The 24741-nt window shown below is 46.3% G+C and overlaps 1 long non-coding RNA gene across 1 annotated transcript; it reads left to right on the plus strand.

Moving 5' to 3' along the window:
* Positions 1-583: 583 nt before the first annotated feature.
* LOC138442733 (uncharacterized) lies at positions 584-8052 on the plus strand. Its single transcript, XR_011257866.1, has 3 exons — positions 584-872; positions 2105-2216; positions 7572-8052. It is a non-coding gene; the product is annotated as an uncharacterized lncRNA (long non-coding RNA).
* Positions 8053-24741: the final 16689 nt, after the last annotated feature.

The raw sequence follows: 24741 nt of genomic DNA on the forward strand, positions 1-24741 counted from the left end.
AGCAGGTCCAGAGGCAGTAAGAAGAGTGAGCATGAACCCCTCCTTCTGTAAGGATTCTGGAAGACCTCCTGGATGAGAACTCATCTAGCCTGTGTCTGAAAGGCTAGACCTTTGAGTTCCTATCACACCTACACAACTTGACATTGTCCCACTTCCGTCGTGTCCATGCAGGTGTCTGGTCGGGCTGGAACCCGCTCCCACACCTGTTCTCCAGGGCCAACCTACTCATCTTTCACAACTGAAACAGACGTGACTTCCTGGAGCCCTCCCTAGCTCCCAGAATAGAGGAGAGTCCTCCTCTTTCTGTGTCTTTATCATACACTTGCCTATTAATAAATAACTCGTGCCAAGTTGCTCAGGCATGTCTGACTCTTTGTACGACCTTTGTATGGACTATGGCCTGCCTGGCTCCTCTATGGGATTTTCCAGGCAAGAAACTGGAGTGAGTAGCCATTTCCCTCTCCAATAAATAACTTACAGATATGGAAGTCGGTATTTTGCCCAATTTTATTGCTTCGCCTGAGGGGGCAGGAGTGAACACTGCACCCAGTACACAGTGTCCAGTAAATGTTTCTAAAAATAAACAGCACAGCTAGAGAAGCATGGCATTAGACTGTAACACAGAGGGCTCTGTTGCACAAAGATCGCCGTGCGGCTTAGAAAGCAGCTCTTCTGAGCCGATCATTAGAGGGGTTTCCTCTGGGGCCACGCCATAGCTTAGCACACAGACTGTACCTTTGTGCTTCCTGAAAGAAGCCAGCTCTCCATCCAGGCTGTTCGTCCAGGCTGAAGCAGCTCTGAAAATGCAGAGCAGAGGAACTTCCCTGGCAGCGCAGCGGTTAAGACTTCACCTTCCAATGCAGGCAGTTCAGGTTTGATCCCTGGTTGGGGAGCTAAGATCCTACATGCCTTCCCGCTGTAAAGCCAAAACAGAAACAGTAACGTAATAAATGAGGAGAAGGGGAGGACAGAGGATGAAGTGATGGACGGCATCATGGACTCAATGGACATGAGTCTGAGCAAGCTGCAAGGGACAGTGAAGGACAGGGAAGCCTGGTCTGCTGCAGTCCATTGGGTCTCAAAGAGCTGGACACACTGAGAGACTGCACAACAATGTAACAAAGTCAGTAAAGACTAAAAATGGCCCACAATCAAATTTTAAAAAATCTTAAAAAGCAGAGCAGAGGTTGAATTCTAGCCCAGACCCTTTCTTCTCTGTGCTGGAGGTATGCTGCCCCACCCGCTAAAGCAGGAACCATGTACACTCCCTCCTCCCAAGGAGCTGAAAATCTGTTTAAAGACCAAGTAAACATACACAGGTTTGTCATAGCTTTCCTTCCAGAGAGCAAGCTCCCTTTATTGTCATGGCTGCACTCACCATCTGCAGTGATTTTGGAGCCTGAGCAGATAAAACCCTGAAAGTTCTTTGGAAGGATTAATGCTGAAGCTGAAGCGCTAGTACTTTGGTCACGTGATGCAAAGAGCCAGGCCATTGGAAAAGACCCTGATGCTGAGGAAAAGTGAAAGCATAAGAAGAAATGGGCTGCAGAGGATGAGATGGTTGGATAGCATCACCGATTCAACGGACATGAATTTGAGCAATGTCTGGGAGATAGTGAAGGACAGGGAAGCCTGGCCTGCTGCAGTCCATGGAATCACAGTGAATCAGACATGAGTTAGAGACTGGACAGCAACAATAGAGGTGCATAGGGAGTGTTGCTCTTAGTTTCTCAGTCGTGTCCAACACTTTGCAACCCCTTGGACTATAGCCTGCCAGGCTCCTCTGGTCCATGGGATTATCCAGGCAAGAATACTAAAATGGGTTGCCATACCCTTCTCCAGGGGATCTTCCTGACCCAGAGATTAAACCTTGTTCTCCCACATTGCAGGCTGATTCTTTACTGCCTAAGGTACCAGGAAAGCCTACACACTGAGTGGCTGCTTACAAAATCCTGAGCGAGTAAATGAATAAATATTTTTTAAAAAGATGGATTTTCTCAAACCCGTTTTGACGGGATTCCGTTAAGTTCAACTGTGTATATGCTTGGGGCTCTTGCTAAGGTTTTGCTGGAATCCTGAGAGGTTTTAACTCCTTTTCTTCCAGGCTAAAGGCCGTGGGGTTCCCTGGCTGGTTTGGAACCGGTTCAGCATCCTGGTGCCGATCGAGGACCTGAAGAGCAGGTGGAGCCTGACTCAGCACAGAAAGGCTCTTTCAGGTACGTTTATGTAAACTGACTCACCTCTGCTTTGGCCCGGGCTCTCCTCAGGTGCCTCGTCTCTCCCCCTGTCTTTCAAGCGCACTCTTTAATACACACAGACACTGTTTGAGGCAGGCAGAGGCAGTGATTAGCCTGTTCTATCAGGAGGGTGGTGGTGGGAAGCAGCTATGACCCCAGGGCTACCCACATCCCTCTGCACACAGGAGGCATTCCAAATGTCCTAGAAGAGGGCCTCTGTGCCAAAATCCCTGTTAGACTGAGTGCATGAGATGACTCAATCATTAAAAACAAGTCCAGAAATCTATAAGAGCTACCTGAGGCAACCCCCCCGATCCCCCTCCAGTGGGTCCTGGCCTGAGACCTGGGGCTCCTGACCCTAATGAGGGCTCTTTAAGTGCCACACACAGGCCTCCGGCCACCCAGGGGGTGACTCTAAAGTGCCCCTGAGGTCCCCAGACATCAGTAACAGCAGGATCAGCAGTGTCATTAAAAAGCAAATTATAGCCCAAGGTGGCTTCAAATGCCTGTGGAATCAGCCCTTTGCTTTGCAATTACACAGCCACCACTCTCTTCTCCTGTCAGGACTCTTGCAAAAGCATCTTTCCTGGGCGTTCCAGACATGCCCCCTCTCCCTGCTCAACCCCACCCTCAGCTCCCCTAACCACACTATAATCAGACCACCTCTTTGCTGGAAGGTGATCAGCTTCTCTCAGACCATCCACGAGTTGCAGACCCACCCAACTTCTCTGCCCCCCTGACACTCGCCCCCTGATTTCTGGCCTTCTGCACATTTCTCCAATACCCCTCTCCTCTCCCTGGTTTCTCTGCCTCAGCCACAGGGATCCACTTCCTGGTCTGACCTACCCAGGACCTTCCCCTCTGCCAGCCCAGCTGCGGAGAAATCTGCTCAGAACGGCTTTTCTCGCTGTCTCTTCCTGTGCCAACCCTTTTTCTCCTCTGTAATTTGGTTCACCCTCCACCTGTCTGGAGAAGCCTTCTTGGACCCTTGCAGTGGAAAGAGCTGGTCGCATTTCTGGTTTCCCCACGGCTGCCCTGGAATCTGCCTCGGGCAGGGCATTTAGCAGACCTCTGTGGTATACAGCCATCGACCAGTACCCAGCTGAAGTCACATCTCATCTGGACAGATTCTCTCAGCGTGAGAACCACACCATCTTCCACATAACGTGGTGGACAAAACCTCAGGTCCTGGAGTCACTGGCCTGGTTATAACCCTTTAACTGCCTTTAACTATCTTGCCTGGGCTTCCCAGGTGGCTCAGTGGCAAAGAATCTGCCTATCAATGCAGGAGACACAGGTTCGATCCCTGGGTTGAGAAGATCCCCTGGAGAAGGAAATGGCAACCCACTCTAATATTCTTGCCTTGGGAAATCCCATGGGCAGAGGAGCCTAGTGGGCTACAGTCCACAGGGTCACAAAAGAGTCAGACACGACTTAGCAAGTGAGCAACTATCTTGCCTAGAGCAAGCTTCCTTTCCAAGTCTCAATTTTCTCATCTGTAAAAGGGGGATGTAATAATTATCACTTGGATGGTTCTGAGGTTTATTGAAATGCAGACTGAATGACTGGAAAGTACCCAGCATAGCATATGCTTAATAAATATCAGGCACTGTTATCATATGAGAAGGCGGGATGGATCAGAGTATGAGTGTGGGACTCCCCAGGTGGTCTAGTGGTTAAGAATCCACCCGCCAACGCAAGGGACACCAGTTTAATCCCCGATCCCACATATCACTTGGCAACTGAGCCCAAGAGATAACAGTTATTGAAGCCAGTGTGCCCTAGAGTCTGTGCTCCACAGCAAGAGAAACCCTGCAACGAGACGTCTGTGCATCGCAACTAGAGAGTAGGCCCTGCTCGCTGCAGCTAGAGAAAAGCCCAGGCAGGAGCAAAGACTCAGCACAGCCGAAAATAAGAAAGACATAAGACTGAGTGTTGCTCCCCAGAGGCTGGACTTTGGCTGTAAAGGCAGAGTGGGTGGACACCAGGCTGGAGAGCTCAGCCAGGTCCAGGAGATGAAACATCCCCTAAGCCATGTGAAGGCTTTTAGATTTCTGCAGAGGACGAGAGAACTCATTGGAGAGTTTTAAGCAGGGGAAGGATGGGTCTGAGTCCCATCTTAGAGACTTTCCTGGCTCTGATAGGGAGGATGGTGTCCAGACTGAATAAACTAAAGTCAGAAAAGCGAGTTAGGAGGCTGTTGCAGTCACCCCGGTGAAGCTTGAAGAGCGTCTGGGATGGCAGCCCTATGTGACTGGTCAAACAACAACTTCTATCTAGAAGTGAGTCATTAAATGTACCCAGGTGATGAGACTCAGTCCCTGACTTCAGGGAGCTCAGGGTCTATGGTGGGGAGATGGGCAAGAAAAAGTATGATAAATGGAAAATGATGAGGAAAGAAATGTCTACCACTTGGAAGCAAAGAGAAAGAAACACCATCTGCACCTGAGCGGGAGGGATGTGGAGGAAGGCTTTAGGGAGGACATGCCTGTGAGGTCTCCACCTTATAATAAGGCTCCTTCGTGCTGTCTTTGGGCTTCCCAGGTGGCACTAGCTGTAAAGAACCCGGCTGCCAATGCAGGAGATGCAGGAGACTCAGGTTCAATCCCTGGGTCAGGAAGATCCAGGAGAAGGGCATGGCAACCCACTCCAGAATTCTTGCCTGGAGAATCCCCATGTACACAGGAGACTGATGGGCTACAGTCCATAGAGTTCCACAGAGTCAGACACGTCTGAGCTACTTAGCAGCAGCAGCAGCTGGTATTCTTGCCTGGAGATCTCCATGGACAGAGGACCCTGGCGGGCTACTGTCCATAGGGTTGCACAGAGTTGGACACTACTAAAAAGACTTCACACGGGCACAGGCATGCTGTCTCTAGGTCATGCGTGCATGCTAAGTTGCTTTAGTCATGTCTGACTCTGTGCGACCCTGTGGACTGTAGCCTGCCAGACTCCTCTGTCCTTGGGATTCTCCAGGCAAGAGTACTTGAGTAGGTTGCCACGCCCTTCTCCAGGGCATCTTCCCAATCCAGGGATTGAACCCATGTCTCTTATGTTTCCTGCATTGGCAGGCAGGCAAGTTCATCTTTAGGCTGACCTGGATGCAAATGCTCGGGCATTATAATATGGTCCCACATGTCCAGGAAAGAAGTTCCCACCATGTATAATGGATGAGAAGAGAAGATGGTGCAGATTCCTTTCAAGGATAAGATACCAGAGTGGTTTTATAAAATCTCTAGATTCCATTTTTCATCACTATGGTTCAAACCTCTTTTTTTTTTTAGTTGTAATTGAAGTATAGTTGATTGACAATATCATGTAAGTTTCAGGTGTATAGCACAGCAATTCAGTTATATCTATATCTGTGTATAGATATTCTTTTGCAGATTATTTTCCCATATAGGTCATCCATAACATTGACTAGAGTTCCCTGTGCTATACAGCAGGTCCTTGTTGGTTCCCCACTTGGTTTTGATGTCACAGATGTCATCTTCCTCCTTCCCCATTTTTTTTTCCTCCTCCTCCTTATGTCCCTTTGGTGCTGAAGTGTCAGTGTTTTGTATTTTAGAGGGCAATTATTTGAAAAAGGTCAATCACCCACTCTTCTGTTGTATCCCTCCATACCTCTATCAGTCTATTTATTTTTAAAGTTTCCCTGGGGGAAAAAACTAGAGTAAATCAGGAACTCTCTAATGAACCAGAGTTTTCAGAAAATTCCAGCAAGAATCTTGAGGAGATAATTGTATACCAGGGGGGAAAATTGGGCGTGTATGCCGTAGTTCCACCAGAAAGAAAGTGTTTCAAAGTGGGTGGTGTCATCAAATATTATTTGGACTCAATAATTATGAACTCAGTAATTATGAATAAAGTGATGTTTGCATTTGAACAAATAATTTCTAATTGAGTTGTTCATTAAGTGATTGAGTGCAGGAACCATGATAAATGAGACCAAATTGGAAAGGCCCAGACAGGAGGGCAGTGATTCGTTGTGAAAGGTGAGAAATGCTCAACTCTTGGGTCTTATTTGCCTTCAGCTGTTCCAGAAAGGGGTGGCGTGGCCAGGAGCCAGCAATGCCCAGAGCGCCAGTGAAAGCCCACTCCTTCACAGAGGTTTACAAAAAGCACTGTCCCACACCTCATCTTGTTTGATCTCACCCCACTGTCCTGAGAAGACAGGGCAGGTGATCTTGTTTGTCCCTGTTTACAGCTGCGGAAACCAAGATTTCAGTGACTCTCCCAAGGTCACAGGACAGGGGCCGGAAGGGGACATACTTCAGGCCAGCTCCTCTGACTTTCATTCCTATGTTCAGGCCACCCTGCTTCTCAGAACTTTCCAGGAGTTTCAGCTCGTTGTCAAGAGACTAGGCATTGAGGACAGGTATAAATGCATGTGGGTGCATGCTCAATCGAATCCGGCTCTTTGCGACCCCGTGAACTGTAGCCCACCCTACTCCTCTATCCATGGGATTTTCTAGGCAAGAATACTGGCGTGGGTTGCCATGCCCTCCTCCAGGGGATCTTCTTGACCCAGGAATCGAACTCGCACCTCCTGTACCTCGAGTCACTCGGGAAGCCCACGTGTAAACATAGCTGGGTGTAAAATGATGGCGCAAAAATGACCTGACTTCTGGGGCCCAGGGAGTGGGCATGGTGCTGCCGCTGGTGAGGCCCAGAGGGCAGCTGTTTGCAGCTCAGGCTCACAGCTGCCAGTACCTCACTTGCCCTCCAGGCAGGGGGAATCCAGAGAAGGAGACCCCAGAGAGGCAGCTCTCACAGCAGACAGACCGGAGGCAGTGACCAGGAGAATTCAGTTGATGAATTCTGGATATAGGCTGTTCTTTGACGATGCACATAAGGCGATACTTAGGGCCCTCTGTGGTTAGCAAGAACAGATGCAGAGCAGGAAGCCAGCACCCGGCTCAGATTCAGACTTGAGAGCAGAGCGGGGCATGCAGACTGAAGACGCATCTTTCTGGCACCTTACTGTTGAAGGGGCTCCCTGGTCCATGAGAGAGGACAACAGTAACTGTATCAGCCCCACTCACCCTTTCAAAGACTTCCTCCATTGACCAGAGGGTGCCATGCAAATTTCTTAGGAGGATCCTCAGTACCCTCTGAGGCCCCACCCTTGATTACTTCTTCAATCAGGTCTCATCCCACTCCACGCCTCGCACATACAGCCCCTAATCAGCTGATACCATCACCATGGCTATCCAAATATTTACGACTCCACCTCCTTAGCTCTCTCCTGCTTCTAGGCCCTGCCCCATGCTGTTCTGTGTGCCAGCTTCACTTCCTTCTTCCTGTCCCGACTGTTGTTGTTTTGTCTTTCAGACGCTAAGTCCTTCCTGATTCTGTGTGACCGCATGGACTGCAGCCCACCAGGCTTCTCTGTCCTCCACGATCTCCTGGCCCGTGCTCCAATTCAATTCCATTGAGTCGGCGATGCTGCTTAACCATCTCATCCTCTGCCGCCCCCTTCTCCTTTTGCCTTCAGTCTTGCTCCTACTCAACCTCCAGGTGGTGACCTAAAGGTCACTTTCCACAGGAAGCTTCTCTCCATCACCTCTTAGCCTTTTCTAGGTGAAGTCGGCCAGCCACACCCACCCATATTGATTTCTGTGCTTCCTCAAACGTCACTGTGAGTCTGATTCACACAGCCCATCCTTGAATCTGGCAATTGCTTTATAGAAACAGGGACGGCTAACCTGCTCACTATGTTAACCCCAGGCCAGGCATTGTGGTGTTTGTGGAATGATGTGCCGGATTAATTCTTTAATTAGTTTAGCAGGTAATAAAATCTTGTGAACAAAAAGCATGTCTCCTCCATAGATGCTAAGTTCAGTTAGTCTCAGTTCAACAAAGCTGGACAAGCCCTCCAAGAGCATGTTACATAAACCCCCGAATGGACCTTGTGTCAAAATTCTGCTGCCAAAGTGAACAAGAGTCCTATTTAGAAAATTCTCTCTTAAGAAGGCTTATTTCTATCTGGGTGGGATCCAAGTTTTACTGAGGGCTTTAAATAATTGGGGAAAGACATTATCTTTGGAAACTCTTAAAAATCCAACCTCTGTCCCTTGATTCTTGCCAAATCTCTCCCACAGTTCACATTAAATGGATTACCCTGTCTTTAATCACATACTAAATGTCTGCATCGGTGGTTGGCATCAGCTAGCTCTGAGGCAGCTGCAATCCACTCGTACATGTCCTGCCATTAAAGCAGGAGGAATATTAGGTAATGAGCTCCAAAGTAGTGAGTGAGAGCAAGATCTTAATTTACTCAGTCGTCAACTCTAGCTAAGAGTCAGTTATATTCTAGGTACTAAACTGAGATAAATACGACATGTTGCTTTTCTCTGGAGGGAGCGCTCTTTAAAAAGTGTTTGGAGGACTAAACATTTCTTATAACTCTATAGTCTCTGCTTCTCAGACTTTCATGTGTAAATGAACTCACCTGGAGTCCCTGATGACTTGAGATTCTGACTCAGTACGTTTGACCTGGAGCCTGAGACTCTGCATTTCTGACAGAGCTCCTGGATGACACCAGCGCTGCTGGTCTGGGGACCACACTATGAGCAGAAAGCATCACAATATGATCTGAACAGAAAGACAATAAGCATATGCTCATTATCCCATTTGATTCCCATAAAAATTCCTGGGAAGGACATTTCTGGCAGTCTAATGGTTAAGATTTCACCTTCCAATGCAGGGGGCGTGGGTTCAATTCCTGATCCGGGAGCTAAGATCGCACAAGCCTTGCAGCCAAGGAGGCAAAACATAAAACAGAAGCAATATTGTAAGAAATTCAATAAAGACTAAAAATGGTCCACATCAACACATTGTTTTTAAAAAATGCTGGGAGTGGATAAGGGAGATACTTTACGACCCTTTTGCAAATAAAACATTAAGTCCAGGAGAAATACTACTTTTCTCAGTGGTGTCACTATGAATCAACCAATAGTTAAGATCAAGATTAATTTATTCATATCCAGGACCTCAAATCCCCAACTTAATCCTTTATAGGCTCCCTACCCTTGGCTGCTGGTCATAGCCATGATGCTCTTCTGCCTCAGGACAAGATCTCGTATCCATCAGGTGGCTAATTAAGCCCCAGAGTAACACAATGGCAGCCATAGCCCTCTCCTCTGTGATTGGCCTTTGCTGACCATCATGAGTTTGGCCACTCCCAGGAAAATGGACAGAGGACGCCCGGGAGCAGAATAAGGAGTTTATATTCTAGAAGCACCTATTCCCTCTGGGTCTTAGTAAAATCTCTGTGCACCCATCATCTCGGCCTCTGCACCTCTGTGGCGTACTTACTCAAGTTACTCACAGATGACAAGCCACGCTCCTAAGGGGAATGGAAGAGAACTGCCCCTGAGGGGCACCTGTTATATATAGGACATGGCTCAGATGTTTCCCCTGAGCTGCCTCATTTAGTAGGTGCAATGTGGGGAAAGACCATCACTTAGCACTCATTGATTCATTTAGCAGTTATTAAGGACCACCTATAGGGCTCCTCCGGTGGCTCAGTGGTAAAGACTCTGCCTGAAATGCAAGAGACACAGGAGAGGCAGGTCTGACCCCTGGGTCGGGAAGAAGCCCTGGAGGAGGGCATGGCATCCCACTTCAGTATTCTTGCCTGGAGGATTCCATGGAGAGAGCAGGCAGGTGTTCTACAGTCTATGGGACTGCAAAGAGTTGGACACGGCTGAAGAGGCTGAGCACATCACAGCACAGTGAGGGCCACTTGTATTCTAGTCACTGAATATTGATAAATAGAGATAAAACTCATTCCTTCCCTTCAAGCGATTCTTGCAACCCGTAAGTTACATGCCAAAATGACCCCGCTAGAAAGTGTGCCTCAGGAGCAGAAAACTACTCTTTGCCCAGCCTAAATTCATCACTTTTCCCCAATCTTAATGAACTTTAGGTTTCTATATAGAGATGCTCTATACAGTAAGCAAAAATAAGACCCAGAGCTGACTGAGGCTCAGATCATGAACTTCTTATTGTGAAATTCAGACTTAAATTGAAGAAAGCAGGGAAAACCATTAGGCCATTCAGGTATGACCTAAATCAAATTCCTTACGATTATACAAATAGATTCAAGGGATTAGATCTCATAGATAGAGTGACTGAAGAACTATGGATGGAGGTGCATGACATTGTATAGGAGGCAGTGATCAAAACCATCCCCCCAAAAAAAGAAATCCAAAATGGCAAAATGGTTGTCTGAGGAGGCCTTACAAATAACTGAGGAAAGAAGAGAAGTTAAAGGCAAAGGAGAAAAGGGAAACTAAACCCATCTGAATACAGAGTTCCAAAGAATAGCAAGGAGAGATAAGAAAGTCTTCCTAAGTGATCAATGCAAAGAAATAGAGGAAAGCAATGGAATGAGAAAGAATGGAGATCTCTTTAAGAAAGGTAGAGATAAGAAGGGAATATTTCATGCAAAGATGGGCACAATAAAGGACAGAAATGGTATGGACCTAACAGAAGCTGTTAAGAAAAGGTGGCAAGAATACACAGAAGAACTATGCAGAAAAGATCTTAATGACCCAGGTAACCATGATGGTCTGATCCCTCACCTGGAGACAGACATCTTGGAGTGCAAAATAAAGTGGGTCTTAGAAAATATCACTACAAACAAAGCTAGTGGAGGTGATGGAATTCCAGTTGAGCTATTTCAAATTCTAAAAGATGATGCTGTGAAAGTGCTGCACTCAATACGCCAGCAAATTTGGAAAACTCAGCAGTGGCCATAGGAGTGGAAAAGGTCAGTTTTTATTCCAATCCCAAAGAAGGGCAATGCCGAATACTGTTCAAACTACCACACAATTGCACTCATTTCCCATGCTAGCAAAGTAATGCTCAAAGTTATCCAAGCTAGGCTTCAACGGCATGTGAACTGAGATCCTCAGATGTTCAAGCTGGTTTAGAAAAGGCAGAGGAACCAAAAATCAAATTGCCAACATCTGTTGGATCATAGAAAAATCAAGAGAGTTCCAAAAAGCATCTACTTCTGCTTCATTGACTTAGCTAAAGCTTTTGACTATGTGGCTCACAACAAACTGGAAAGTTCTTCAAGAGATGGGAATACCAGACCTCACCTTACCTGCCTCCTGAGAAATATGTATGCAGGTCAAGAAGCAACAGTTAGAACAGAACATGGAACACCAGACTGGTTCCAAATTGGGAAAGGAGTGCATCAAGGCTATATATTGTCACCTTGCTTATTTAACTTATATAGAGTAAATCAATGAGAAATGCCAGGCTAGATGAATCACAAGCTGGAATCAAGACTGCAGGGAGAAATATCAGTAACCTCAGATATTCAGATGACACCACCCTTATGACATTCTGTCATAAGCAATGAGGCACTAAAGAGCCTCCTGATGAAGGTGAAAGAGGAGAGTGTAAAAGCTGGCTTAAAACTCAACTTTAAATAACTAAGATCATGGTATCCAGTGCCATCACTTCATGCAAATCATCACTGTTTCATGACAGAATTTATTTTCGTGGTCTTCAAAATCACTGCAGATGGTACTGCAGACATGAAATTAAAAGACACTTGCTTATTGGAAGAAAAACTATGACAAACCTAGACAGCATATTAAAAATCAGAGACACTGCTTTGCCAACAAAGATCCATATAGTCAAAGCTATAGTTTTCCAGTAGTTATGTGTGGATGTGAGATCTGGACCATAAAGAAGGCTGAGCATGGAAGAACTGATGCTTCTGAACTATGATGTTGGAGAAGACCTTTGAGATTTCCTTGGACTGCAAGGAGATCAAACCAGTCAATCATAATGTAAATCAATCCTGAATATTCATTGGAAGGACTGATGCTGAAGCTGAAGCTGCAATACTTTGGCCACCTGATGCAAAGAACTGACTTATTGGAAAAGACCTTGATGCTGGGAAACATTGAAGGCAGGAGGAGAAGGGGATGACAGAGGATGAGATGGTTGGATGGCATCACTGACTCGATGGACAAGAGTTTGAGTAAGCTCCAGGAGATGATGAACAACAGAGAAGCCTGGCGTGCTGCAGTCCTTGGGGGTGGCAAAGAATCAGGCATGACTGAGTAACTTAACGATGGTGAGCTTAAAAAAAAAAAAGTGGCTTAAAACTCAACATTCAAAAAACTAAGATCATGGCATCTGGTCTCATCAGTTCCTGGCTAATTAAAGTGAAAGTAAAGTCGCTCAGTTGTGTCCAGCTCTTTGTGACCCCATGAGTGGGTAGACTTTCCCTTCTCCAGGGGATCTTGCCAACCGAGGAATCAAACCCAGGTCTCCCTCATTGTAGATGGATTCTTTACCAGCTGAGCCACAAGGGAAGCTTCATGGCAAATAGATGGGGCAAATTGGAAACAGTGACGGAGTTTATTTTCTTGGGCTCCAAAATCACTGTGGATGGTGACTGCAGCTACAAAATTAAGACACTAGCTCCTTGGAAGAAAAGCTATGACAAACCTAGACAGCATATTAAAAAATAGAGACATCACTTTGCCAACAGAAGTCTGTATTGTCAAAACTATTATTTTTTCAGTAGTCATGTAGGGAGGTGAGATTTGGACCATAAAGAAGGCTGAGCACAGAAGAATTGATGCTTCTGAACTAAAGTGTTGCAGAAGACCCTTGAGACTCCCTTGGACGGCAAGGAGATCAAACCAGTCAATCCTAAAGGAAATCAGTCCTGAACGTTCATTGGAAGGACTGGTGCTGAAGCTGAAGCTCTAATACATTAGCCTGATGTGAAGAGCAGACTCACTGGAAAAGACCCTGATGCTGGGAAAGATTGGAGGCAGGAGGAGAAGGAGGCGGCTGAGAATGAGATGGTTGGACAGCATCACTGACTCGATGGATATGAGTTTGAGCTGACTCTGGGTGATTGTGAAGGACAGAGAAGCCTGGTGTGCTGCAGTCCGTGGCATCACAAAGACTTGGACATGACTTAGGCACTGAACAACAAAATGAACTTTGGAGGACAACAGCCCTCATCATCTTGAAGATCTGTTAATGATCCCGAGATTATGATTCGGCAAGTCTGCGAGAGGCCCAACCAACTACATGTTCACAATCACACTCAGTGATTCAGGTTCCAGCAAAATGCAGATCATACATTGAGAAACAGGATTTCTGACCAACTGTAGAAGTCAGACAGGACTGGAAACTGCTTGGTGCAGAGACAGGAAAGATGCTCCCATGTTGGAGACATAGAGCTGAACGAAAAGAAGAGGGCTGTTATTGCATGCAACCATATTTGAAAGCGATATAACAAGTGTCACATGGGAGCTCAGGAATGCAGCTGTGCTAGAATGCTGCAGGGCTGGCAGGGTGTGTGGGTAAGGCGGCTCATGAGAACCACCCCATGCCACTCACATCACATCATGGTATTATGCTTGGTGTTCCTTTGTGCCAATGACCTGCCATATGATTATCACTTTGTGGTTTTCAACCCCACAATCTTAAGGGATGAGTCACTTGGATCCTGGATGAACACAATAGTACACACCCCTATTAACCAAAGAGTTAGGACTAACCATGTGTACCAGGATCCCAAGGGAATCACCTTCAGCCACCAAGTTGAACACAGAAGAGGGGAACAATGAACCCATGTTGACAGATGTGCTGATCCCAGCTCAACAGACTCAGGATGACTGAGGTAGTGAAAAGAGCCCTGGGCTGAGCGCTGAGAGGGCTGGATTATATGGATCCAACAATTATTTGATTGCAGGAGCCTCAGTAAGTCATGGAGAAGGCAATGGCACCCCACTCCAGTACTCCTGCCTGGAAAATCCCATGGATGGGGGAGCCTGGTGGGCTGCCATCTATGGGGTCGGACATGACTGAAGCAACTTAGCAGCAGCAGCAGAAGCAGTAAGTCATGGCTCCACTCTGGGTCACAGTGTCCTCATGAATAAAAGGCTTTCAGCTCTGGTTTTCTGAAAGTCTTCCACGTGGCTAATGGGGAAAAGCCCTTGCTCATCTTTTCTCATTACATCCTTCACTCCTGGAAGGCTGGCCCACTCCTTAGAAAGTATCTGAGTCTCTCTCATTCCACAGCCCACCTCTCCCTACTCTTCTTCTTTGCAAGGTTACTGAGCTATGTCATACAATCAGGAAGATTTGACCTAGAAGGAGAAAGCAAATGGACATATTTCAACAACAAGAATTTGTAGCTTTTCTTTCTAGGATGTTGTGATTACCTTGAGTCTGTATCACCATCAGCCAAACTCTGTGTTTTTCTATTTTAATTCTTAAATTCTAGGAGAGAGAGAATCCCACTGGCCCAGATGGAGTTGTTTGTCTACTCCTGGCTCAACCAGGTGTAGCCAGGTGGGCAGGGTCACTAAATGGAAACATGGCCAGTTATCCTCCCTGGCATGTGAGATGCAGTCCCCAGGGAATGGGGTAGCCATGTCAGGGCTGCGAGGCAGGAGAATTCCTGGGAGACCTGAGCCTTTCCTGTCCTTTCAAGCATTTCCAACTTCTGTTCATACTTGCCCTTTCCCCGGCCATCAGAGCACTGCCCTGGATCCTCTGCTATGCACACACGAGGTACTGCGTCCTCCCATTATGTCATTCTCTCCATCCCCAGGCTCAGCCCTCACTCGAAGCTCATGAATTCTGGAGCTGGTGGAACACACTGCTATGATCCACCCTATCAGAATGCCATCCCACCACCGCCCCCCAGAAATCCTGTAAATAAACCTTTAGGCCACACTGATTATAATGCACAGGGTTGTGCTGGATGCTGGGGATAAAGATAAGCTCACCTGTACATAACTGCTGATTCCAGGAGGGACATCAGGAGAGAGACTAGGGTACAGGTAGCAACATAATACAACAGCTTCCAAGTGCTTTCAAAGGCTCAGTACAGAAAGCAGAGGATGACTTTGGGAAGGTGACACTCTCCTGAATGTGCCTTAGAAAAGAAGTAGACGTTATCCAGGAGCACAGTATAGCAAGTACACCAGGCAGGAGGAAGAGCATGTGGGAGGCTTGGAGGTTTCCCCATGATACAGCGAAGGAGAGGAACATCATATCTGAGGCCGGAAATCCAGTGAGGATGAGGCTGGAGGGCTGGGAAGGGGCTGGCCTGGGTCAGGCTGAATGGACCAGGCTGAAATCTGTGAAGTGCTAAGGGGGAGCAGAGGGAGACGGGGAGGCAGAGAGACCAGCAGGGAGGTGATGACAGTCATCCGGGTGAGAGGTGATGAAGACATCCTACAAAGTACAGCTGAAGCTAAAGCCTAAAAGACAGACAGGAACCAACTACAGAAAGATCACAGTGAAGAAAATTCCAGAGAGAGAAAGACAAAAAATCAAAAGTCGGGCTTCCCTGCTGGCTCAGTGGTTAAGGATCCATCGGCCAATGCCAGGAGACACGGGTTCAACCCCTGATCCAGGAGGATCCCATATGACTTGGAGCAACAAAGTCTGGCACCACGACTACGGAACCTGCGCTCTAGACAGAGTCTGAGGTCTGCAACAAGAGAAGCCACTGCAGGGAGAAGGCCGTGCACCGCACTAGAATAGACCCTGCTCTCCACTCTAGAGAAAGCCCCCTCGGCAACGAAGACCCAGCCCAGTCAAAAATAAAATAAAAATCAAAAGTCCCCAAGAAGGGAAACGGCATGGCTTGCTGAAGGAATAGAAAGTAGGCTAGTGAGTGGCTTGTGAGCCCTGATAGCTCAGTTGGTAAAGAATCCACCTGTAATGCAGGAGACCCTGGTTCAATTCCTGGGTCGGGAAAATCCACCGGAGGAGGGATCAGCTACCCTCTCCAGTATTCTTGGGCTTCCCTTGTGGCTCATCTGGTAAATAATCTGCCTGCAATGTGGGAGACCTGAGTTTGATCACTGGGTTGGGAAGATCCCCTAGAGAAGGGAAAGGCTACCCACTCCAGTATTCTGGCCTGGAGAATTCCATGGACTGTACAGTCCATGGGGTTGCAAAGAGTTGGACACGACTGTCCGATTTCACTTCGCTTAACTCAGTGGGTGGCTAACAAAAATAAGAACAGTGAGGTCCAGATGATAGGTTAAGACTGAAGTTGACCTAGTAAACTGGGAGAAGGAGTCGATTTTCTTTGGAGCGTTTTAAACAATCAGCTTACATGATCTCATTAACATTTACTTTTAAATTGTCTTCTTGTGCAGACAGTAGGCTGAGTGAAATCAAATCAGAACTATTGATGTATTTCAGGAAAGAATGAGATCACCCTGGGATGAGGATGGTGAAGTGGCAGGGCGACATGGGCAGATCGGGAGAAGTTTTGTAGGTAAAATTGATGAGAGCGGCTGATATCTTAGATGAGGGATGGTGAGGGAAGGAAAGCAAACTTGTCTCATTGGCAAGGGCAATGGAATGCACAGCAGCACCATTTACTGAGGTGGGAAGAGAGTCAAATGAATGAGGTTTTATTCCGAGGTAGGGGGACAGAGGTAATATGGAAATCAAGCGTTCTCTTTTGAATGTATGATGTTTGAGATGCATTTTAGACATCAAAGTGGAGGTGCCAGGTAGAAGACGGTTGTATAGGTTTCCCTTTGTGACTAGAGACATAAACTTGAGTTTCATTAACCTGGAGATGGCATTCGAAGATATGGGACTGGATATGATTATCAAGAGAGTGAGACAGAGAAGGAAAGGAGACTCAGGAACAAACCAACATTTTAAAATGAAGAATGGGAGGAAATCGAAGAGCAATAGCCTGTGAGTTGAGAGTAAAGAGAATCATGGTTTCAGAGAAGCTGAAGTAGGGCTGGGAGAGGGGATTAAAATGTAGCTTAAGAAGAAAAAAAAATGACCAACTCTGTCTAATTTTGCAGAAGGTGAGCAAAATGAAAACTGAGAAATAACCACTGTATTTATACCCCCAACCCCTGGGCCCACAACCAGCACAAAGTAGATGGTCAATAAGCAAAAGCTGAATGAAGTGACTGAAGACGGCTCTCAGGGCCGGCAACATTTTTGGTTTCCAGGGTGCCGCTGCTCTTCCTGCTTCCTCGGCGACAGACATTGATAATCAGTTACTGCGTTGTTGCTGTTGTTGTTTTAAATCCAGTTTCAGCCCTGGAATCCTTCAGCTCTAGGCAAACCCTGTCAAGTAATTGGAATGGTCATGCAAATTTAAGCCGATTTGCAGCTCCTGGTATAGACTAAAGAGTCTGGACACATCTTTCTGTCAGAGCTATTCAACAGTGGAGTCTTACAGGGGCAGCTTTGGGAGCCACCAGGGACCATCTGCAAGGGGCCCTGCAGAGAGAATGCCTACTTGAATGAGGACTGAACCAGGTGATACTTAGGCTCCTCGAAGAATCCACAGTTCAGTTGGTGGTTCTCCTTCCCTTCTCCCCCATGCAGCAGCTCAAAACACAAAGAGAAAAATCCAACCCAGCCTAGGTTAATACGTGGAAATCAAATATTTCTTAAAACTTCCTCCTATGCATTCCTTCCCTCTCTTATCTTTATTGGCCTCCTGAAATGCCTTATCTGCAAAGGCAAGAGTCTGTTCTAAATCTCTGTCTGTGGACACAATTACCAATTCTGCTTCCTCCACCAGGTAAAAATGAATCACTGAACGCCAGACGTTACCTTAACTCATCCACCCGGCCATAGGAGACTGGCTTCATCCCCGAATGATGTACGCCCCCACATAAAATAAGAGCAGACGGCTTCATTCTTCCGTCCAACGCACTGAGCATTATGGAGAGACATCTGCTGCAGACAAATCTTGGGTCTTTGGAGCCCTTAATATTTTAAAATTTATTCCGCACCACCGCCTGGAGGCTCCTGAGTCCATTTGTGGACTTTTCCACCTCACGCTGCCTTGCAAGTTAATGAGCAGTTGGTTCATAGGCATGCAAGTTGTGGCTCTTGTATTAAAATCCATGCATCCATATTGCAGCAGAAAAGACAGAGAATTCACCATCAGGAGTTTCTTGGTACCTTTCATCTTGTCTCACCTTGGATAATTGCTTCAACAAACACGTTCTGTGCACCAGATTCTATCCTGGTTTCTAGAGGAGAATTTAGAGGTACAGCAGGGAATAAAACATAGTCCCTTTTCCCACCTGGGGCTCATGAAGGGGCCATCCTGTGCATCCCTCTGAAGGGATAGGCAAGATGCTGTGTGTATGTGCATATAGGTCTCCAGTGGGTGGCCTGTCATTTTCACTGAACTCTGCATCCAAAGAGATTAGGGGTCGATGGGACGCTAAAGGCGGCTTTGACAGCTCCCTGTCCTTCATCCCCAATCACATCCAAATCAGTCACCAAGGCTTGTCAGCTTTATTCCCCTAAATTGCTGTAAGTCTAGTCCCTTGTCTCCATGCCCCTACCCTACCCCAAACTACCCTTATCTCCATGGGTAACTGGAAATGGCCCCCTCATGGCCTCCCCATGGTGTCTTTCCCTTCTCCATCTATTCTCCAAACAGCATCTAGAATGTATTTTCAGATTCCTAATCTAATCATTTCAATCCTTTGCTTCAGTGTTCAGTTCAATCACTCAGTTGTGTCCGACTCTTTGAGATCCCATGGACTGCAGCAGACCAGGCCTCCCTGTCCATCACCAACTCCTGGAGCTTGCTCAAACTCATGTCCATTGAGTCAGTGATGCCATCCAACTGTCTCATCCTCTGTTGTCCTCTTCTCCTCCTACCTTCAATCTCTCCCAGCATCAGGGCCTTTTCCAATGAGTCGGCTCTTCACATCAGGTGGCCAAAGTATTGGAGCTTCAGCATCAGTCCTTCCAATGAATAGTCAGGACCGATTTCCTTTAGGATGGACTGGTTTGAAGTCAGCCATAGAGGGAAACTGAAGGCCTCAGATCAAAGGGAGAAAAGCAGGAGGCAACAGGCATTGCTGACAAGTTGCCTTCTTACATTGCTGTAAGAAGGACAAGTACAAAGACCTGAAACCACAGAAAGGAGCAGAGGTTTGTGGAGGAACTGGAGAGTGAGTACAGTAGACATGGAAAGCCCATCCCCACCCCTCGCTAATTCTCCTTCTGGGAGGGAGGGACTCCTCGCCCCAGTGCTGTCTGCACTGAGCATGGAACCCTGCAGCCATCAGGTCCTTAGCCATGGCCTTCGCTGCGGAGAACAGCCTGACCCAAGGTCTCCTGATCCAGGAGCACTAGCTGAGACTTGAGGTACCAACAGGGACCTTTCTGGAAGCTTTCTAGCTCCAGGGAGCCCAGTGGGCCTGGCAGAGACCATGGTGACCCCGTGTCATCACAGCTTAACTTAATATTCCCTCCACCTTCCTTGCTCAGATGTTGGTCTTCCCACGGAGCACTGAACTCCGTATCAAAGTCAGCCTTAGTGAGGAGTGGATTTTCAGCCTCCTGTAGGAGTGGGTTTACACAGGAAAGCCAACTGGAAAACGAGTTTGGGGCTAGACGGTGAGGACCCCCAGTGCTGTGTCCTTAGACAGCAACTATTCCTGCAAACTAAGAAACGAGAGGCTGCTGAGGTTACAGCTCAGTATTGAAAGACCTTCTTGGTGACACAGTGGGAGAAGGAAAGAGACTTGGCAGGGGATCCCTGGACGAGTCCAGGGAGGAGAAAAGTGAGGCACCAGCTGGAGAAGTGGTGGGTCATGGGAAGAAAGGCTGGGGTTGAGAAATTGAGGAGGAAAAAACCATAGCCCCTGGGACATGTGACTGTAGGCAGGGTGAGGAATGAGGAACAATGACACAGAGGGAGTATGCTGAGTCCCAGGCATGGTGGGGAACACGGGGGACTTGGGTTGAGAGCAACATCTGTAGCTAACAATGTTGCATTATATACTTAGCATTCTGCTGAGCGGAGAGATCTTGTATTAAGTATTTTATCACCAGAAAATAATAAATAAATAAAGAGAGAAGTAGGAACCATTGCAAGGAAATCCAACCAGTCTGTCCTAAAGGAAATCAGTCCTGGGTGTTCACTGGAAGGACTGATGTTGAAGCTGAAACTCCAAAATTTTGGCCACCTGATGTGAAGAGCTGACTCATTTGAAAAGACCCTGATGCTGGGAAAGATTGAAGGCAGAAGGAGAAGGGGACAACAGAGGATGAGATGGTTAGGTGGAATCACCAACACAATGGACAGGAGTTTGGGTAAACTCTGGGAGTTGGTGATGGACAAGGAGGCCTGGTGTGCTGCAGTTCATGGGATCACAAAGAGTTGGACACGACTGAGTGACTGAACTGAACTGAGAAGCCACTGTGTAGAAAGAAAGAGAAGAAAGTGAAGTCACTCAGTCATGTCCGACTCTGTGACCCCTACCACGCTCCTCCGTCCTTGGGATTTTCCAGGCAAGAGTACTAGAGTGGGTCGCCATTTCCTTCTTCAGGGCATCTTCCACACCCAAGGATTAAACCTGGGTCTCTGCATTGCAGGCAGATGCTTTACCATCTGAGCCACCAGGGAGAAGGCAGATAATGTGTAAAGGATGAGTTATACTGACTGGTTATGGTTTCACAGGTGTACACTTATCTCCAGACTCAGGCAATTATGTACGTGAAGTAGATACAGCTCTTTGTATGTCAGTTATACCCCTATCAGTTCAGTTCAGTTCAGTCGCTCAGTCTTGTCCGACTCTTTGTGACCCCATGAATCACAGCATGCCAGGCTCCTCTGTCCGTGGGATTTCCCAGGCAAGAATACTGGAGTGGGTTGCTATTTCCTTTTCCAGGGGTTTTTCCCAACCCAGGGGTCGAACCTGGGTCTCCTACATTGCAGGCAGATTCTTTGCCGTCTGAGTCACCAGGGAAGTCATCGTCAAAATGATTGTTTGTTAAGATCTTGGGGGTTTTTCTTTGATAGAGTCAAGCATTATGTTGCTAAAGAACATTTTCATGTCAGAGAGGTCTTCAGAGAAGCAAAGAACAAAAGGTATGGATTTGCAAAAGCAGAATACCAATGCTGTATAAATAACTTATTGTTATTCAGTGGTGAAGTCATGTCTGACTCTTTGTAATTCCATGGACCAGGCTCCTCTGTCCTTCACTATCTCCTGGAGTTGCCTCAAATTCATGTCCAGTGAGTCAGTGACACTATCTAACCATCTCATCCTCCACAACACCCTTCTGTTTTTGCCTTCAATCTTTCCCAGTATCAGGATCTTTTCCAATGAGTTGGCTCTTCACATCAGGTGGTCACAGTATTGGAGCTTCAGCTTCAGCATCAGGTTAGAACACCATCATGAATGGGCATGAATTTGAGCAAATTCCAGGAGATAGTGGAGGACATAGGAACCTGGCATTCTGCAGTCCATGGGGTCACAGAGAGTCAGACATGACAGTAGTGACTGGACTATGGTGACAAATATGTTCTGGAATAAAAATATATGTTAATTTATATGCTATTTATATGTTTACACATAATTAACAGAAAATATATGTTAATTTTGTGTTTACACAACCCACTCCAGCATTCTTGCCTGGAGAATCCCATGGACAGAGGAGCCTGGCAGGCTACAGTCCATGGGGTCACAAAGAGTCAGACACCACTGAGTGAGGAACACTTGGCCACTAACCAGAAGGCAATCTGTGCATCTGCATAAAGCCGTATATTCTGACTTTTAAATGATTTTATGTTTCCCTATACACACTGGCTTTCTAGAACCTGCAGAAGATGCTAGTCTTCCTCTTGTCATTTTTCCCTAGGATAGGAGCCAACCTTGAGCTGGGGTCTTAACTGCCTGTTTTGTATACAAAACCTCACTCAACCTTTCTGCAACCCTGTAAGGGAAATATTACCAACCTCATCCTCCAGTGGGGGAGGAAGCTAAGACCCAGAGCAGGGAAAAGATTTGCTCCAGTTGCCCAGCAAAGTGGTGGATCTGGGATTTTAATATGGATCTTTGGACTCCAGGGTCCACGCTCTCGCAACATGACTGAATAAAGGTTTGTTCCTTCCAACTCCCTTTTCTATAAATCTTACTCCAACCTTTTGAAGTGAAGAATTGTTTGAGGAACAGGAAAGGTGCTTTTCTGCACCCTCATAGCAGAGAATGGTTCACCAAGCTGAGAGGCAGGGCCACAAGAAAGCTGAAGGGTCTCTCTGTACTTTCAGAGCTCTGGCTGTCAGACGGTGAAAACTCAAGGCTGACGCCATGGCTCTTCAGCTACCCAAACGTGAGCCCAAGTGGAGAGACTGCTATTAGGAGGAAAACTCATACAGGTCATTTCACAGTGAGCGATAGATGAAATTAACATTATTGACAATGAAAAGTTTCAGTCGCTGAGAGACAAATGAGTCAGTAGTGAGTTTGCTGTTGAAACTCCATGCTCTCTGCTGTTACTGAAATACTTACAGAAAAAATAAATTTCTTGATCAACACATACAACATTTGGGACTGAAAACCATGTAAAATGTAGAAGAAAAGCAACCTATATCTTATATTTTCAGTGCACACCTGTGCAGGTGAGCATGTGCACACACAGACACAGACACTCTGATTTGTGTGCATAATTCCAGGCTTGCAATTGCCCTTTAAGAGTTTGTGCGTGTGTGTGTCTTCTGTTAGCATTAGACCTTTCATAACCCAATCCCTCTTTCCCTCCTTGTAATGACCCTCTCTAGTCCCTTCATTAAATACCCAGATTCTAATGGTCATTTTAGAAGCAGTTGTAACCTCTGACTCAGAAATGCAGGTCATTAGAGGGCATGACCTCTTTGCACACCGGTGGGGACAGGCATGTCATCTTCGTGTTGTAGCAACCCTTTCTTTTCCTGAGAGTCTTTCTCAGCACGTAGTTCATACATCTATTATAGGGCTCGACATCATGCATTGCATTGCAAGTATTTCCATCCACCTCATAAACTCAGAAAATATTTGATGCATGAGAATGGACACACGGTAGCATCTTCGCCACTAAACTATGGGACTCGTAAGGGTAGCATCTTTATATTATTCATTTTGCTCTTCTCCCTGTGCTTGGCATATTGTTTTGAACAAAGTAGGTGCTCGATGAGTATTAAAGGGACATATTTGCACCCATCAGATTGCTACCAATGATCACAAATTTGTCATATTCTTCATGACACTGGGTGCCTCTTGAAAACAGAGGCAAACTGATTATCTGATAACACAGAGATCTTACCAGGCTGAAGGGGGAGCCTGAGGAAATCCATGTGCAAGAATAACACAGATGCTGCTGCGTCAACTTATTCCAGCATTTCAAGCTGCGCAGGATGTGGAACTGATGGAGCATGGAATGTGAGAGGACAGCTCGACACCTGTGGGAAAGGAATCTTCTGGCCCATTTCGGTGAAGTAGAGTCATTTGTCTCGACCTTAGGAAGTTAATGCCAACGATAATAATAGCTACTGCCTTTTAGTAATTTACCGTGTGCCAGATGCTTGCAAAGCCCTTCAGAATATTAGCACATTAAATGTGTCTCATTAGCTCCCACGAGGAAAGAATTATTACTATTCGCATTCCGTATCCCAATTTGGAGATTAAGCTTCATTCAACAAACTCCAGTAATTTGCCCAAAGCTTCAGAACTGCTAGTTGAAGAGGGGATTCAAATTCAGATCTGCTGCTCTCAAAGTCCAGGCTCTAAGCTAGTCTGCTCTGTAAGTGAAATACGGACATTGGACGATCCTTTGAGTTGAATTGCAGAGGGGATCTTCTACTACAGGGGTCTCCAGCCTGCAGGATCGAATGCCTGGCAATCTGAGGTGAAGATGATGTCATAAAAATAGAAATAAAGTGCACAGTCAATGCAATGCCCTTGAATCATCCCCAAACCATCCCCCATCCTGGTCCATGGAAAAACTGTCTTCCACAAAAGTGGTCCCTGGTGCCAGAAGACTGGATACCACCTATAGACCCTAGTCTCATTTTACAAAGAAGAAAAATGAAATCCAGAGAGATGAAAAAAAATGCAGAACTTAGAATCTCATGACCAAAATGTGCTTTAAAATTCAGTTAAACACCCTGATATCCAATTGCTGACTTAACATTGGCTTTTGTTTTCAATAGCTTTATTGACATATGATTCACAAACCATACAATGTACCCATTTAAAGCTACAATTCAGTGGTTTCTAGAATAGTCACAAAGTTGTGTGACAGTCACCATATTCAAATTTTACGACATTTTCATTCCCCTAAAAGAATCAATATAAGTTTGACTTTGGCAATAAGGAGCCCATGATCTGAGCCACAGTTAGCTCCTCGTCTTGTTATTGCTGACTGTATAGAGGTTCTCCATCTTTGGCTGCAAAGAATATAATCAATCTGATTTTGGTGTTGGCCATCTGGTGATGTCCATGTGTAGAGTCTTCTTTTGTGTTGTTGGAAAAGAGTGTTTGTTAGGACCAGTGTGTTCTCTTGGCAAAACTCTATTAACCTTTGCCTTGCTTCATTCCATACTCCAAGGTGAAATTTGCCTGTTACTCCAGGTGTTTCTTGACTTCCTACTTTTGCATTCCAGTCCCCTATAATGAAAAGGACATCTTTTTCAGGTGTTAGTTCTAAACCTTTT

The sequence above is a fragment of the Ovis canadensis genome, chromosome 6 (assembly GCF_042477335.2).
Source record: "Ovis canadensis isolate MfBH-ARS-UI-01 breed Bighorn chromosome 6, ARS-UI_OviCan_v2, whole genome shotgun sequence".
NCBI lineage: Eukaryota > Metazoa > Chordata > Mammalia > Artiodactyla > Bovidae > Ovis > Ovis canadensis.